The sequence below is a fragment of the Erythrolamprus reginae genome, chromosome 9 (assembly GCF_031021105.1).
Source record: "Erythrolamprus reginae isolate rEryReg1 chromosome 9, rEryReg1.hap1, whole genome shotgun sequence".
Taxonomy (NCBI): domain Eukaryota; kingdom Metazoa; phylum Chordata; class Lepidosauria; order Squamata; family Dipsadidae; genus Erythrolamprus; species Erythrolamprus reginae.
The window spans coordinates 49,230,399-49,245,952 of NC_091958.1; the positions used below are offsets into that span (position 1 = coordinate 49,230,399).

Consider the following 15,554-nt stretch of genomic DNA (forward strand, 5'->3'; position numbering starts at 1 on the left):
GGAGGAAACAGAGCTGGAAAAGGCAGGGAGAAGCCTCCATGGGGCCTCTCTAGGAATCTCTTGGGAGGAAACAGGGCTGGAAAAGGCAGGGAGAAGCCTCCATGGGGCCTCTCTAGGAATCTCTTGGGAGGAAACAGAGCTGGAAAAGGCAGGGAGAAGCCTCCATGTGGCATCTCTAGGAATCTCCTGGGAGGAAACAGGGTTGGAAAAGGCAGGGAGAAGCCTCCATGTGGCCTCTCTAGGAATCTCCTGGGAGGAAACAGGGCTTGAAAAGGCAGGGAGAAGCCTCCATGTGGCCTCTCTAGGAATCTCCTGGGAGGAAACAGGGTTGGAAAAGGCAGGGAGAAGCCTCCATGTGGCCTCTCTAGGAATCTCCTGGGAGGAAACAGGGTTGGAAAAGGCAGGGAGAAGCCTCCATGGGGCCTCTCTAGGAATCTCTTGGGAGGAAACAGGGCTTGAAAAGGCAGGGAAAAGCCTCCATGGGGCCTCTCTAGGAATCTCTTGGGAGGAAACAGAGCTGGAAAAGGCAGGGAGAAGCCTCCATGTGGCATCTCTAGGAATCTCCTGGGAGGAAACAGGGTTGGAAAAGGCAGGGAGAAGCCTCCATGTGGCCTCTCTAGGAATCTCCTGGGAGGAAACAGGGCCGGAAAAGGCAGGGAGAAGCCTCCATGTGGCCTCCCTAGAATCTCCTGGGAGGAAACAGAGCTAGAAAAGGCAGGGAGAAGCCTCCATGGGGCCTCTCTAGGAATCTCTTGGGAGGAAACAGGGCCGGAAAAGGCAGGGAGAAGCCTCCATGGGGCCTCTCTAGGAATCTCCTGGGAGGAAACAGGGCCTCCACCTTCCCTGTGGTTTCCCCAATCGCATGCATTATTTGCTTTTTTGTTGATTCCTATGGGGAAAATTGCTTCTTCTTGCACACTTTTCTACTTAAGAACCTGGTCACAGAACGAATTAAGTTCGTAAGTAGAGGCACCGCTGTATCTGCAATGATCTCTATCCCAGCCTTAACCTCGTATCTTTGTAACTTCAGACGGTCACTAAATGGACTGCCGTAAGTCAAGGACCACCTATATTGCCTGGATGTGCTTCCATATGGAAATCTTTAGGCTCAACGTCAAAAAAAACTCCTTGTACAGATCGCCTTCCACTTAAGCCCCATTCGTTTAGCGACCATTCCAGGTTATACGTCAAACTCAACAGCCCTGCAACGCCCTTTCCCTGGCACGATTGCTTCCCACTGTCAACTTCTAGGATTTTTGCTTTTCCCACCCAGCCTTGGCAGCCACTTAAGATTCCCCCGAGACCCCCCTCCCCACCCTCCACCCAGGCCTCCCCAGCTTACTGAAGCTTCTTTCGAGATAGCCAGTTATCTGCCACTTTGCTAAGGCACTTAAAAATTGGATGGATCAATACAAATCTCGCCTCTCGTAATATTGACCTTAGCAGATCAGTCTCTCGCTGTGTGCATTCACACACACACACACACACACAAACGTGCAGCCACTTACACGAAGTACGTGCATGTAAAAAGCTCCCTAAAGGGAGAACGTTGTTGTTCAGAGAGATTTCTTCTGCCCAGGTCACTTGTGTTGATATCCTTGATCTTTCTTCTTGGATAGCGGTTTCCTCCTCGGTTTGCTGTGAAATGCCCCTCGTGCCAAGATTTCATTTCATTTCATTTTATTGGATTTGTATGCCGCCCCTCTCCGTAGACTCGGGGCGGCTAACAACAGTGGTAAAAACAACATGCGACAATCCAATACTAAAGTAGCTAAAACCCCTTATTTTAAAACCAATCATACATAGAAATGTACCATACATAAATTGTAGAAGCCTAGGCGGGACCCAGGGGAAGAGCCTTCTCTGTGGCGGCCCCGATCCTTTGGAACCAACTCCCCCCCCGGATATCAGAGTTGCCCCCACCCTCCTAGCCTTTCGTAAGCTCCTTAAAACCCACCTCTGTCGTCAGGCATGGGGGAATTGATACTTTCCCTCCCCCTAGGCTTATAAAATTTATGCATGGTATACTAGTGTGTACGATTGGTTTTTAAATTGGGGTTTTAAATTAACTTAAACTTAAATATTAGATTTGTTTACATTGTACTATTATTGCTGTGAGCCGCCCTGAGTCTGCGGAGAGGGGCGGCATACAAATCTGATTAATAAATAAATAAATAAATAAATAAAATATCTTAATTCCCCCATGCCTGACGACAGAGGTGGGTTTTAAGAAGCTTACGAAAGGCAAGAAGGGTGGGGGCTATTCTAATCTCTGGGGGGAATTGGTTCCAGAGGGCCGGGGCCGCCACAGAGAAGGCTCTTCCCCTGGGTCCCGCCAAACGACATTGTTTAGTTGACGGGACCTGGAGAAGGCCCACTCTATGGGACCTAATTGGTCGCTGGGATTCGTGCGGCAGAAGGCGGTCCCTGAGATAATCTGGCCCTTTGCCATGAAGGGCTTTATAGGTCATAACCAACACTTTGAATTGTGACCGGAAACTGATCGGCAACCAATGCAGACTGCGGAGTGTTGATGTGACATGGGCATATTTAGGGAAGCCCATGACTGCTCTCGCAGCTGCATTCTGTACGATCTGAAGTTTCCGAACACTTTTCAAAGGTAGCCCCATGTAGAGAGCGTTACAGTAGTCGAGCCTCGAGGTGAGGAGGGCATGAGTGACTGTGAGCAGTGACTCCTGATCCAAATAGGGCCACAACTGGTGCACCAGGCGAACCTGGGCAAACGCCCCCCTCGCCACAGCTGAAAGATACATCAAGGCAAAGCAATCGCATGGCGACTTTTCTACAAGCACATTGTGCAGCCGTGCATTCCGTTGAGGAGTGAGCATGGGCCTCTTTGGCCAGGAAGATATGGCTGCCGTTGAATTCTGCGCACCGGTACCGAATGCTAGTTTGCAAACACCCTTCCTTCCTGTTATGTGGGCGGAATCTCAGTCTGTCTCGGGGACGCAGAACAACAGGGCTGGAAGTTTTTCAGTTCAGTCGCTTGCCGTACCAGGAGATCTAAGATAAGTGATGGCAAACGTTTTTCTTCTTGCGTGGCAAAAATGGGAAAGCGTGCGCACGCTAGCACGCACGTGTGCCAGCACACAAAACCTCCTCCACACTGCACATGCGCCAGTGAAGGGCTGCAAAAAAATTTAGTACCGCACTGTGGGTGTGGCTTATTTTGTGGGTGTGGCTTGCAAGCCATGTGATGAGGTGGGAGTGGCTTGATGATCACGTGACTGGGGGGTGGCTTAAAGGTCATGTGACTGACTTAAAGGTGGCCAACTTGACATCACTCACATGAAGGCTTAGGGTTAAGGTGCCTGGCCTCTCCTCGCCTCAAAGAGGTACAATTTCCCTATCTATTTATCTATTTATTTATCTATTTATCTATTTATCTATCTATCTATCTATCTATCTATCTATCTATCTATAATCTATCTATCTATCTATCTATAATCTATCTATCTATCTATCTATCTATCTATCTATCTATCTATATTTATCTATTTGTCTATTTATCTATCTATCTATCTATCTATCTATCATCTATTTATTTATTTATTAGATTTGTATGCCGCCCCTCTCCGAAGACTCGGGGTGGCTCACAACAATAATAAAAAACAGTATAAACAATGGAACAAATCTAATAATAAGAATTATATAAAAAAACCCAACTGTTAAAAAACCATACAACACATACATACTAAACATACAATATAAGAAAGCCTGGGGGAGATGTCTTAGTTCCCCCATGCCTGGCGATATAGGTGAGTCTTGAGTAACTTGCGAAAGACAAGGAGGGTGGGGGCTGTTCTAATCTCCGGGGGGAGTTGATTCCAGAGGGCCGGGGCCGCCACAGAGAAGGCTCTTTCCCCGGGGCCTGCCAAACGACATTGTTTGGTCGACGGGACCCAGAGAAGGCCAACTCTGTGGGACCTTATCGGCCGCTGGGATTTGTGCGGTAGAAGGCGGTTCCGGAGGTATTCTGGTATTCTATTACTGAACATCCAAAATATACTATTTAATTCTATGTATATTTGTCATATATGTATTACACACAGGCACACAAAAATATACATTATCTACTATATAAACTGTATGTGTTTATACACATGCACGTTTAGCTCTTCTAAAATTATACATATTCAACCGCATTTACTGCGATAGGAAAAACATACTCAGAGCCCAGAAGGGGGCAAAAAATTTCAATTTTTTTCTACTGGTTCTGCGTACCTGATCGTACCTGTAGGATCCCATCACTGACATGTGCGCACCCTCTTGCATGCCCCCTCCATTGGGCCATTTTTCATCCTCAGACTTCCACTATCTCCTGTATTTTATCTTAGGATGGATATATGTTTATCCCAGGCATGTTTAAATTCCGTTACTGTGGGTTTACCAACCACGTCTGCTGGAAGTTTGTTCCAAGGATCTACTACTCTTTCAGTAAAATAATATTTTCTCATGTTGCTTCTGATCTTTCCCCCAATTAACCGTAGATTGTGTCCCCTTGTTCTTGTGTTCACTTTCCTTTTAAAAACACTTCCCTCTTGAACCTTATTTAACCCTTTAACATATTTAAATGTTTCAATCATGTCCCTCCTTTTCCTTCTGTCCTCCAGACGATACAGATTGAGTTCATGAAGTCTTTCCTGATAAGTTTCATGCTTAAGACCTTCCACCATTTTTGCAGCCCATCTTTGGACCCGTTCACTTTCATCAATATCTTTTTGTAGGTGAGGTCTCAAGAACGGAACACAGTATTCCAAATGCGGTCTCACCAGCGCTCGATACCGCAGGATCACAATCTCCCCCTTCCTGCTTGTTATATCTCTAACCATAATCTCCGGGACCGCCTTCTGCCGCACAAATCCCAGCGACCGGTTAGGTCCCACAGAGTGGGCCTTCTCTGGGTCCCGTCAACAAAACAATGTCGTTTGGCGGGCCCCAGGGGAAGAGCCTTCTCTGTGGCGGCCCTGGCCCTCTGGAACCAACTTCCCCCGGAGATTAGAATTGCCCCCACCCTCCTCGCCTTTCGTAAGCTCCTTAAAACCCACCTCTGCCATCAGACATGGGGGAACTGAGATATTCTTTCCCCCTAGGCCTTTACAATTTATGCATGGCATGTTTGTTTGTATGTATGTTTGGTTTTATAAATAAGAGTTTTTTAAATTGTTTTAGTATTAGTTTTAGTATTGGATTAACATGATGTTTTGTACTATTGTTGTTAGCCGCCCCGGGTCTACAGAGAGGGGCGGCATACAAATCCAATAAATAAATAAATAATGGAGTGTCCACTAATCCAGCCCCATAGAGATCTGGGGCCCATGGCTCTGAGGCCCCATTCCTTTCTCGTCAACCTTTCTCCCACTTGCTTTCCTGCAAAGAGCTAGCTAATCTTCCAATCTTCTCCACTTCGTTTCGGCAGCTGATGCGTTAGAGCATTGACCTTGACGACCAGCTGATGCTCCCTGCTTGTGGAATCTCAATGCGCTCAGCCTCATTCCAAGATATGCATGCAGGCACCACAATTCCCCTGTCTTTGGCAATGCAAGAGCATCTGCCATCATATTCTCCCATTCCTTCTGGAAATTATATTTTCAGGCAGGGACTATTAATGCCCATGTAACACCAACAATCCGCAGTTTGCATTGGTTGCCGATGAGTTTCCGGGCACAATTCAAAGTGTTGGTCATTACCTATAAAGCCCTTCATGGCACCGGACCAGGGTATCTATGAGACCGCCTTCTGCCGCATGAATCCCAGCGACCGGTTAGGTCCCACAGAGTGGGCCTTCTCTGGGTCCCGTCAACAAAACAATGTCGTTTGGCGGGCCCCAGGGGAAGAGCCTTCTCTGTGGCAGCCCTGGCCCTTTGGAACCAACTCCCCCTCGAGATTAGAACTGTCCCCACCCTCCTCGCCTTTCGTAAGCTCCTTAAAACCCACCTCTGCCGTCAGGCATGGGGGAACTGAGATATTCTTTCCCCCTAGGCCTTTACAATTTATGCATGTTGTGTTTGTTTGTAGGGATGTTTGGTTTTTACAATAAGGGTTTTTAGTTGTTTTAGTATTGGATTTATATGATGTTTTTTATTACTGTTGTTAGCCGCCCCGAGTCTACGGAGAGGGGCGGCATACAAATCCAATAAATAATAATAATAATAATAATAATAATAATAATAATAATAAAGCAGACCCTTTTGCTGGACATCCTATTGACGGATGCTAAGTGTTTTTAATGCATAACATTCTTTACGGACACTTGCCCAGGAGTTTTATCTTCCTTCAGCGTCCTTTGAGCTGTTGGGATGACTGTTTTTCCTTCATCACAAAAATAGACAATAACCAGAATGGTAAATATTAGGGGAGGGGGGCGAGGGCGGTGTTTCCACCCTTGTTTGACATCAGCCAATCCTCTTCCAATGCTTTTACAAGCTGTTTCATAGTCCTTGGGCTGTAAATTCAGAAATGTATACTGCTCAAAAAAATAAAGGGAACACTCATATAACACATCCTAGATCTGAATGAATGAAATATTCTCCTTGAATACTTTGTTCTGTACAAAGTTGAATGTGCACAACAGCAGGTGAAATTGATGGTCAACCAGTGTTGCTTCCTAAGTGGACAGTTTGATTTCACAGAAGTTTGATTTACTTGGGAGTTATATTGTGTTGTTTAAGTGTTCCCTTAATTTTTTTTGTGCAGTGTAGATTAGGGAAGAATGTCTGATGGAGCAAGTGAAAACAACACCCCCCCTTTGAATCTAACGCAGATCACCTAAGATTTCAATCCTCTTCAAACTTTACCCCAATCTTACCCTGTTTCCCCGATAGTAAGACACCCCCGATTGTAAGACGTATCGGGGGTTTCAGGGGGGTCGGCTAATATAAGCCATACCCCGAAAGTAAGACATATGTCTTACTTTCGGGGAAACACGGGGGGTATTGCCGCCTCCCTCTCATCTAGCTGCGCGTCGCCTCCTGCCCACGTCCGCACCGTCCCCCTCTCCATACGTCGCCGCGCCGTCCCCTGCACTTGTCACTGTCGCCTCTGCAAATTTACTCGGGCACGTCCCTACTCCAAAGAAACCTCCCCCCGCCCGTCACAGAAGGTAAAATGCATATACACTAAAAAAAACACATTTTACACAGTTTTTTTAGCTGTCAGTGCCCGTTTAACAATATAAGACATACCCCGAAAGTAAGACATAGTGGGGCTTTTGGGGATAAAAAGAAAGTAAGACACTGTCTTACTTTCGGGGAAACACGGTAGCATTTAGAGTTTAACGTTCAGTCGGTGCAGCATTTATTTCATCTCCATATCAGAGGAATAGAATAGAAAGCTATTATCTTTTGGGCAAAGTTCAGATAGTATCTTTCCCAACACTTTGCAATCGTGAAGCTAACTTTCTGATTAGGGCTTTCCCAGATCAAGTGGGCTTAACTTTTTTTTTTTAAGGGTTTGTTTAATTAAACATTATAGGGGAAGGAACCCTTTCTTTATACAATCGAATCTTTGACTTACTCTCATTTTTTTAGCTGCCAAAGTTACAGTGACACTGAAAAAGGGGACTTATGATTACTCCTTGCGTTTACACCTGTTGTACATGCCCACATGTACACGCCCAAAGTCATGTAATGAAAAGTTTGGCTCTTGGAAAGCTTTTTCTTTCTTTCTTTCTTTCTTTCTTTCTTTCTCTCTTTCTTCCTTCCTTCTTTCCTTTTCTTTCTTTCTTTCTCTCTCTCTTTCCTTCCTTCCTTCCTTCTCTCTCTCTCTTTCCTTCCTTCTTTCTTTCTTTCTTTCTCTTTCCTTTTCTTTCTTTCTTTCTTTCTCTCTCTCTCTTTCCTTCCTTCTTTCTCTCTCTCTCTCTTTCCTTCCTTCCTTTCTTCCTTCTTTCTTTCTGTCTTTCTTTCTTTCTCTTTCTTTCCTTCTTTCTTTCTTTCTTGATTTGAATGCCACCCCTCTCCGAAAACTTGAGCGACTCACAGCATACAATACAAAACAGTGAATACAAAAACAAATCTAATTAATTAAAAACTACGTAAGCTAAAAAACCCCAATATATTAAAAATCAATCAAACAAATTTAAATCGCAGCCATCCATCACAATTATTGGCCAGGGGGTCTAAATCTAATTGCCCCAAGCCTGGCAGCATAAGTGAGTCTTGAGACTCTTGCGGAAGGCGAGGAGGTGGGGGCAGTGCGAATCTCTGGGGGGGAGCTGATTCCAGAGGGCCAGGGCCACCACAGAGAAGGCTCTTCCCCTGGGCCCCGCCAAATGACTCTGTGGGACCTAACCGGTCGCTGGGATTCATACGGCAGAAGCATGCATTTCAGTGGTGAGATTCAGCAAGTCCTGACCAGTTCTGGAGAGAACCAGTAGCGGAAATTTTGAGTAGTTTGGAGAACCGGTAAATACCACCTCAGACTGGCCTCGCCCCCGTTTATTCTCTACCTACAGAATCCCAGCTGATTGGGAGGAAATGGGGATTTTGCAGTATCCTTCCCTTGCCACACCCACCAAACTAAGCCACGCCCCCAGAAACAGGAGTAAAAAAATATTTGCATCCCACTACCGAATTATTATTATTATTTATTGGATTTGTATGCCGCCCCTCTCCGCAGACTTGGGGCGGCTAACAACAATGATAAAAAACAACATATAACAATCCAATTTAATAAAACAACTAAAAACCCTTATTATAAAAACCAAACATACACACAAACATACCATGCATAACTTGTAATGGCCTAGGGGGAAGGAATATCATAACTCCCCCATGCCTGGCGACAAAGGTGGGTCTTGAGTAATTTGCGAAAGACAAGGAGGGTGGGGGCCGTTCTAATCTCTGGGGGGAGTTGATTCCAGAGGGCCGGGGCCGCCACAGAGAAGGCTCTTCCCCTGGGGCGGCCAAACGACATTGTTTGGTCGATGGGACCCGGAGAAGGCCAACTCTGTGGGACCATATCGGCCGCTGGGATTCGTGCGGTAGAAGGCGGTTCCGGAGGTATTCTGGCCCAATGCCATGTAGGGCTTTAAAGGTCATTACCAACACTTTGAATTGTGACCGGAAACCGATCGACAGCCAGTGCAGGCTGCGGAGTGTTGCAGAAACGTGGGCGAATCTAGGAAGCCCCACGATGGCTCTCGCGGCCGCATTCTGCACGATCTGAAGTTTCATGGCATTTGTGATGGGTTCGGCATCCAGGGTCGATTGCCATTTTGCCACCTCTTCATTCTGGCCAGGGCATTCTGGCAGTTGAAGGCCACAGGTCTGACGGGCTACAAGAATGGTGGAAGGTCTTATACATCAAACGTATCAGGAAATCTGAAGTTAGTTGGGGGAAAGATCAAAGGCAACATGAGAAAGTATTATTTTACTGAAAGAGTAGTAGATCCTTGGAACAAACTTCCAGCAGACGTGGTTGGTAAATCCACAGTAACCGAATTTAAACATGCCTGGGATAAACATATATCCATTGTAAGATAAAATACAGGAAATAGTAAAAGGGCAGACTAGATGGACCATGGGGTCTTTTTCTGCCGTCAATCTTCTATGTTTCTATGTTTCTATGAAAGACTTAATGAACTCAATCTGTATAGTCTGGAGGACAGAAGGAAAAGGGGGGACAGGATCGAAACATTTAAATATGTCAAAGGGTTAAATAAGGTTCGGGAGGGAAGTGTTTTTAATAGGAAAGTGAACACAAGAACAAGGGGACACAATCTGAAGTTAGTTGGGGGAATGATCAAAAGCAACATGAGAAAATATTATTTTACTGAAAGAGTAGTAGATCCTTGGAACAAACTTCCATCAGACGTGGTAGATAAATCCACAGGAACTGAATTGAAACATGCCTGGGATAAACATAGATCCATCCTAAGATAAAATACAGAAAATAATATAAGGGCAGACTAGATGGACCATGAGGTCTTTTTCTGCCGTCAGACTTCTATGTTTCTATGTTTAAATTTAGCACGGTTGGACATCTCTGGTTTGGGGGATGTCTCAAAAACCTCCCTGTGCCAGACTGGGGGGGGGGGGGGGGTTGGGGGGTTGTTCCTGTCCATCCTGCAACATCCCTATTATTTCTTCAAAATCCCACTCGTGGGGAAGAAATGTTGAACGCAGGGTCCAGCTGTTTTTTTTTCCTCTCCATTCGTGGAGAACCTCATTTGAATTCTTGGCATAGAATTCCCGGCGAGGGAGAGGAGGGGAAGGAGGAGGGGGGCAGAGAAGGACAAACTTAATATTTCACCTTACAGAACCAGGGAAACAATAGACTGATTAAGGGTTTAGTGACACAGCACTGGTAATAACTTTTTCTGGCTGTTACAGAGCGCCAAGAGGAGAAAAAAAAATCTTTTGCATGCCCCCCTTGCTCAAATTTCAGGATAAATGAAAACAAAAATGGAACATTAATAACTTCTCCCTCCCAAGCTAATTGCATTTGGAGGATGCTAACAAAAGGTGGGAAAATTAAGCTTCCCTCTCTCTGTCTCTTTCTCTCTCTCTCTCCTTCTCTCTCTCTCTCTTGCATTTAGAGATAGTCCTTGACTTACAATGAGAACTGAGCCAAACATTTGTTAAGTGGGTTTTGCTCCATTTTATGATCTTTTCTGTTTTGTTTTGGCCACAACTGTTAAGCGAATCACTGCATAATGATGCAGTCATTAAAGAAATCTGACTGGAAACTGCAGTTTAATGTTTCCAAATGTAAAATAATGCACTTGGGGGAAAAGGAATCCTCAATCTGAGTATTGCATTGGCAGTTCTGTGTTAGCAAAAACTTCAGAAGAGAAGGATTTAGGGGTCGTGATTTCTGACAGTCTCAAAATGGGTGAGCAGTGTGGTCGGGCGGTAGGAAAAGCAAGTAGGATGCTTGGCTGCATGGCTAGAGGTATAACAAGCAGGAAGAGGGAGATGGTGATCCCCTTATATAGAGCGCTGGTGAGACCACATTTGGAATAATACTGTGTTCAGTTCTGGAGACCTCACCTACAAAAAGATATTGACAAAATTGAACGGGTCCAAAGACGGGCTACAAGAATGGTGGAAGGTCTTAAGCATAAAACGTATCAGGAAAGACTTCATGAACTCAATCTGTATAGTCTGGAGGACAGAAGGAAAAGGGGGGACATGATCGAAACATTTAAATATGTTAAAGGGTTAAATAAGTTTCAGGAAGGAAGTGTTTTTAATAGGAAAGTGAACACAAGATCAAGGGGACACAATCTGAAGTTAGTTGGGGGAAAGATCAAAAGCAACGTGAGAAAATATTATTTTACTGAAAGAGTAGTAGATCCTTGGAACAAACTTTCAGCAGACGTGGTTGGTAAATCCACAGTAACTGAATTTAAACATGCCTGGGATAAATATATATCCATTGTAAGATAAAATACAGAAAATAGTATAAGGGCAGACTAGATGGACCATGAGGTCTTTTTCTGCCGTCAGTCTTCTATGTTTCTATGTTTCCTGCATTGACTTCGCTTGTGGGAAACTGGCTGGGGATATACAAATGATGATCAAGGGACCTTTGGATGCTACAAATACATTCAATGGTCACTAAATGGTCATAAGTTGAGGATCACCAACTTTGAATTGGGCAGAGAAAGAGCGACTTTTTCAAAGTCACCCACTGACCTTCCCCGTTGTTGAGTCTAGACCTGAACTTGGCTTGGCTTGGTCCAGGTTCTACAAACCGTATAAAGTGCATAGATATTTGTCTGTCATGTACAACTGACAAACATGCAGATTAGAGACAATTTCATATCCAGAACTTTGCTTCGGTAGATCAAGATGGAGCCAATCATGCTAGCTCAGGAATTCTGGGAGTTGAAGTCCACATGTCATAGAAGAGCCAAGCTTGCCTACCCCTGTAATATACTGATGTATTAATAAGAGAATAAGCTGTGTGTTAATACTAAATGGTATACAATGATACCTCTACTTACAAACTTAATTTGTTCCTTGACCAGGTTCTTAAGTAGAAAAGTTTGTAAGAAGAAGCAATTTTTCCCATAGGAATCAATGTAAAAGCAAATAATGTGTGCGATTGGGGAAACCACAGGGAGGGTGAAGGCCCTGTTTCCTCCCAGGAGATTCCTAGAGAGGCCCCACAGAGGCTTCTCCCCACCGTTTCCGGCCCTGTTTCCTCCCAGGAGATTCCTAGAGAGGCCCCATGGAGGCTTCTCCCTGCCTTTTCCGGTTAAAGTTTCGGAGGCTCAGGTTTGTAAGTGGAAAATGGTTCTTGAGAAGAGGCAAAATTTTTTTGAATACTCGGTTCTTATCTAGAAAAGTTCGTAAGTAGAAGCGTTCTTAGGTAGAGAGGTACCACTGTACTACAGGTGGAGGGCTTTGAGACCAATCGTCCATTCATTGAAGTCCCAGTGTGTCTGATTGACCATACTCAACAAGGGTTATCCAACAATCTTCTCAAATCATCTAAACAACCACTGAACTAAGTTCATAAGTAGAGGTGTTTGTAGGTAGAGGTACCACTGTATTCCAATACCAGATATTTTAGTTACTGAATGTGATTTGGAGGGTTTGATGTTGGATCACCAACCCTGGGAGAATTGCAAATAAGTTCCTAATGGCCTTGAGTGCCCACTCACTTCCAGAGGGATTTAGCTGGGGTGGCACAGTGGTTAGAACGCAGCACCGCAGGCTACTTCAGCTAACTGCTAGCTGTGGTTCAGCAGTTCAAATCTCACGACCAGCTCAAGGTTGACTCAGCCTTCCATCCTTCCGAGGTGGGTCAAATGAGGACCCAGATTGTTGAGGACAAGAGGCTGACTCTGTAAACCGCTTAGAAAGTACAGTACTATGAAGTGATATACAGTGATTACTCGTCTTACAAACGCCTCGTCATACAAACTTTTCGAGATACAAACCCAGGGTTTAAGATTTTTTTGTCTCTTCTTACAAACTATTTTCACCTTACAAACCCACCGCCACCGCTGGGATGCCCCGCCTCTGGACTTCCTTTGCCAGCGAAGCACCTGTTTTTGCATTGCTGGGATTCCCCTGAGGTTCCCGTCCCCTCCCCACCTCCATGTTTTTGTGATGCTGCAGGGGAATCCCAGCAGCGCAAAAATGGGCGCTTTGCTGGCAACGAAAGTCTGGAAGTGGGGTTTCCCAGCGAGGGGAGCTTCAGTGAAATTGCAGCATCACAAAACACAGAGGTCCGAAGGTGGGGTTTCGAGGACTTCTGTGCTTTTGCGATGCTGCAATTTCGCTGAGGCTCCCCTCGCTGAGAAACTCCACCTCCGGACTTCTGTTGCCAGCGAAACACCCGTTTTTGCGATGCTGGGATTCCCCTGCAACATCGCAAAAACACAGAAGTTCGGAGGTGGGGTTTCCCATGGAGGGGAGCCTCAGCGGAATCCCAGCAACGCAAAAACGGGCGCTTCGGCTGGCAAAAGGGGTGAATTTTGGGCTTGCACGCGTTAATAGTTTTTCCATTGATTCCTATGAGAAACATTGTTTCGTCTTACAAACTTTTCACCTTAAGAACCTCGTCCCGGAACCAATTAAGTTTGTAAGACAAGGTATCACTGTATAAGACTAAATGGTATTGCTATTGCTACAGTTACATAATGGCTGTTTCCTTGAGATAAGCATTTTTTCCTAGATTAGCAGATTCTTGATCTGTTGGAGTTCATCATTTTATTAGCAAAGGAGGTTGACCGGCTGACTGGTCAATTTGGTTCAAGTTTCAGCAACAGATGAATTTACGGGAAAGATTATCAGTTCAATATCTGCCAAACGGTTTAACCAAAGCGTCACCCCCAAAACACAGCTCCCTCAAGGTCAAACCCATATAAATTTCCCAGCTTCCATTCTATAGCTATTTCCGTGCTACCACTCCAAAAGAAAAAAGCATATTGTATAGCCTTTCACTTAACATCACTTTAAAAAGAATTGCTGACCGGTGAAATATATAGCAAAGTGGCCCGGGAAGCGAATGATGGCGAGTCCAGCTTGAAACACAAAATTTGCCGCTCCGCATTGCGTTCCGTCCTCTTAACCTCCTTTAATTGGGCGACTTGTTTGAAAGGACAAAGATTTATGAATGCTCTGCTGATGAAGCTAGAGCAGGGAATGGGCTAAAAATACAGACCCAAAGAGCAAATTGATGTCCTTGGGTATCTATCCTCCCGCTCAATTCCCCCCCCCCAACTGCTTCCTTTCAGTTCCGAAAACCACATTCTAATCTGTGCATTTGGAAGATAGGGGACCTCCATCAACAGGGGTCAGTCTAGATAAGCCCTTCATGGCACCGGACCAGATTATCTCCAGGGCCGCCTTCTGCCGCACGAATCCCAGCGACCAGTTAGGTCCCACAGGGTGGGCCTTCTTCGAGTCCCATCAACTAAACAATGTCGTTTGGCAGGACCCAGGGGAAGAGCCTTCTCTGTGGCGGCCCCGGCCCTCTGGAACCAACTCCCCCCAGAGATTAGAATAGCCCCCACCCTCCTTGCCTTTCGTAAGCTCCTTAAAACCCACCTCTGCCGTTAGACATGGGGGGACTGAGATATTCTTTCCCCCTAGGCTGCTACAATTTATGCATGGTATGTTTGTATGTATGATTGGTTTTTATAATAAGGGTTTTTAGCTGTTTTAGTATTGGATTGTCGCATGTTGTTTTTACCACTGCTGTTACGGAGAGGGACGGCATATAAATCCAGTAATAATAATAATAATAATAATAATAATAATAATAATAATAATAATAATAATAATAAAAAATAGATAAGCGCTGAGGCCTTGCCAGATTGGATGCTCCTATTAAGGAAGTAAAAAGGGAGATTTGAACAAAGAGTAAGGGAGCATGTTTGAGCCTAAATTTAACTTCTCCCACCAGAATATATGAGAGCCAATCTTGTCTAACGGTTAAGGCACCAGGCCAGAAACTAGGAGATTGTGAGTTCTAGTCCTGCCTTAGGCATGGAAGTCAAGTAGGCGACTTTGGGCCAAACACCAGGAGCCAGTGGGTTCTAGTCCTGTCTTAGGCATTGTTCTGTCGGGCTCTCTGGTAGAATCCTCCCGAAAATTCATAGGTACAAATTTCAGACACACACACGTTTGAAAATTCAAAACAATGTTCTTTATAATGAAAATTCACTTAAACCAAGCCCTCTTTTGGTATAGCAAAGAGCACTCGTCTCCAAACAAACTGGTAATTGGTACAAGTCCCTTATCAGTCCTGTGATACTTAGCTTGCAGCTGTGAGGCAATTCACAGTCCTTCTTCTTTCACAAAGTGAAACACACTTTGCTCTGGTTTAGTTTCAAAGCGGGGGAAAATCAGCACACAAAAGATCAAACGCAGCAAGGCAGGCACGAAACACAACGATCAGATAATCCTCCACAATGGCCAAACCCACAGGCTGCTATTTATAGCAGCCTCACTAATGACCACAGCCCCACCCAACCACAGGTGGCCTCATTTTCTTTGATAATAATCTCTCGTTGTTGCCTATGCATCACTCTCCGCATGCGTGGCTGTATCATTAACTCTTGTTCCGAATCC

At 45.0% G+C, this 15,554-nt stretch overlaps 3 protein-coding genes across 5 annotated transcripts in view; 1 reads left to right on the plus strand and 2 right to left on the minus strand.

The window, feature by feature from the left end:
• IQCK (IQ motif containing K) overlaps window positions 1–15,554 on the plus strand; it is a 163,754-nt gene that overhangs the window by 120,943 nt on the left and 27,257 nt on the right. The gene's annotated exons all lie outside the window — the stretch shown is intronic.
• GPRC5B (G protein-coupled receptor class C group 5 member B) overlaps window positions 1–15,554 on the minus strand; it is a 140,027-nt gene that overhangs the window by 70,145 nt on the left and 54,328 nt on the right. The window lies entirely within an intron of this gene.
• Window positions 1–15,554, minus strand: part of GPR139 (G protein-coupled receptor 139) — a 78,917-nt gene that overhangs the window by 7,460 nt on the left and 55,903 nt on the right. The gene's annotated exons all lie outside the window — the stretch shown is intronic.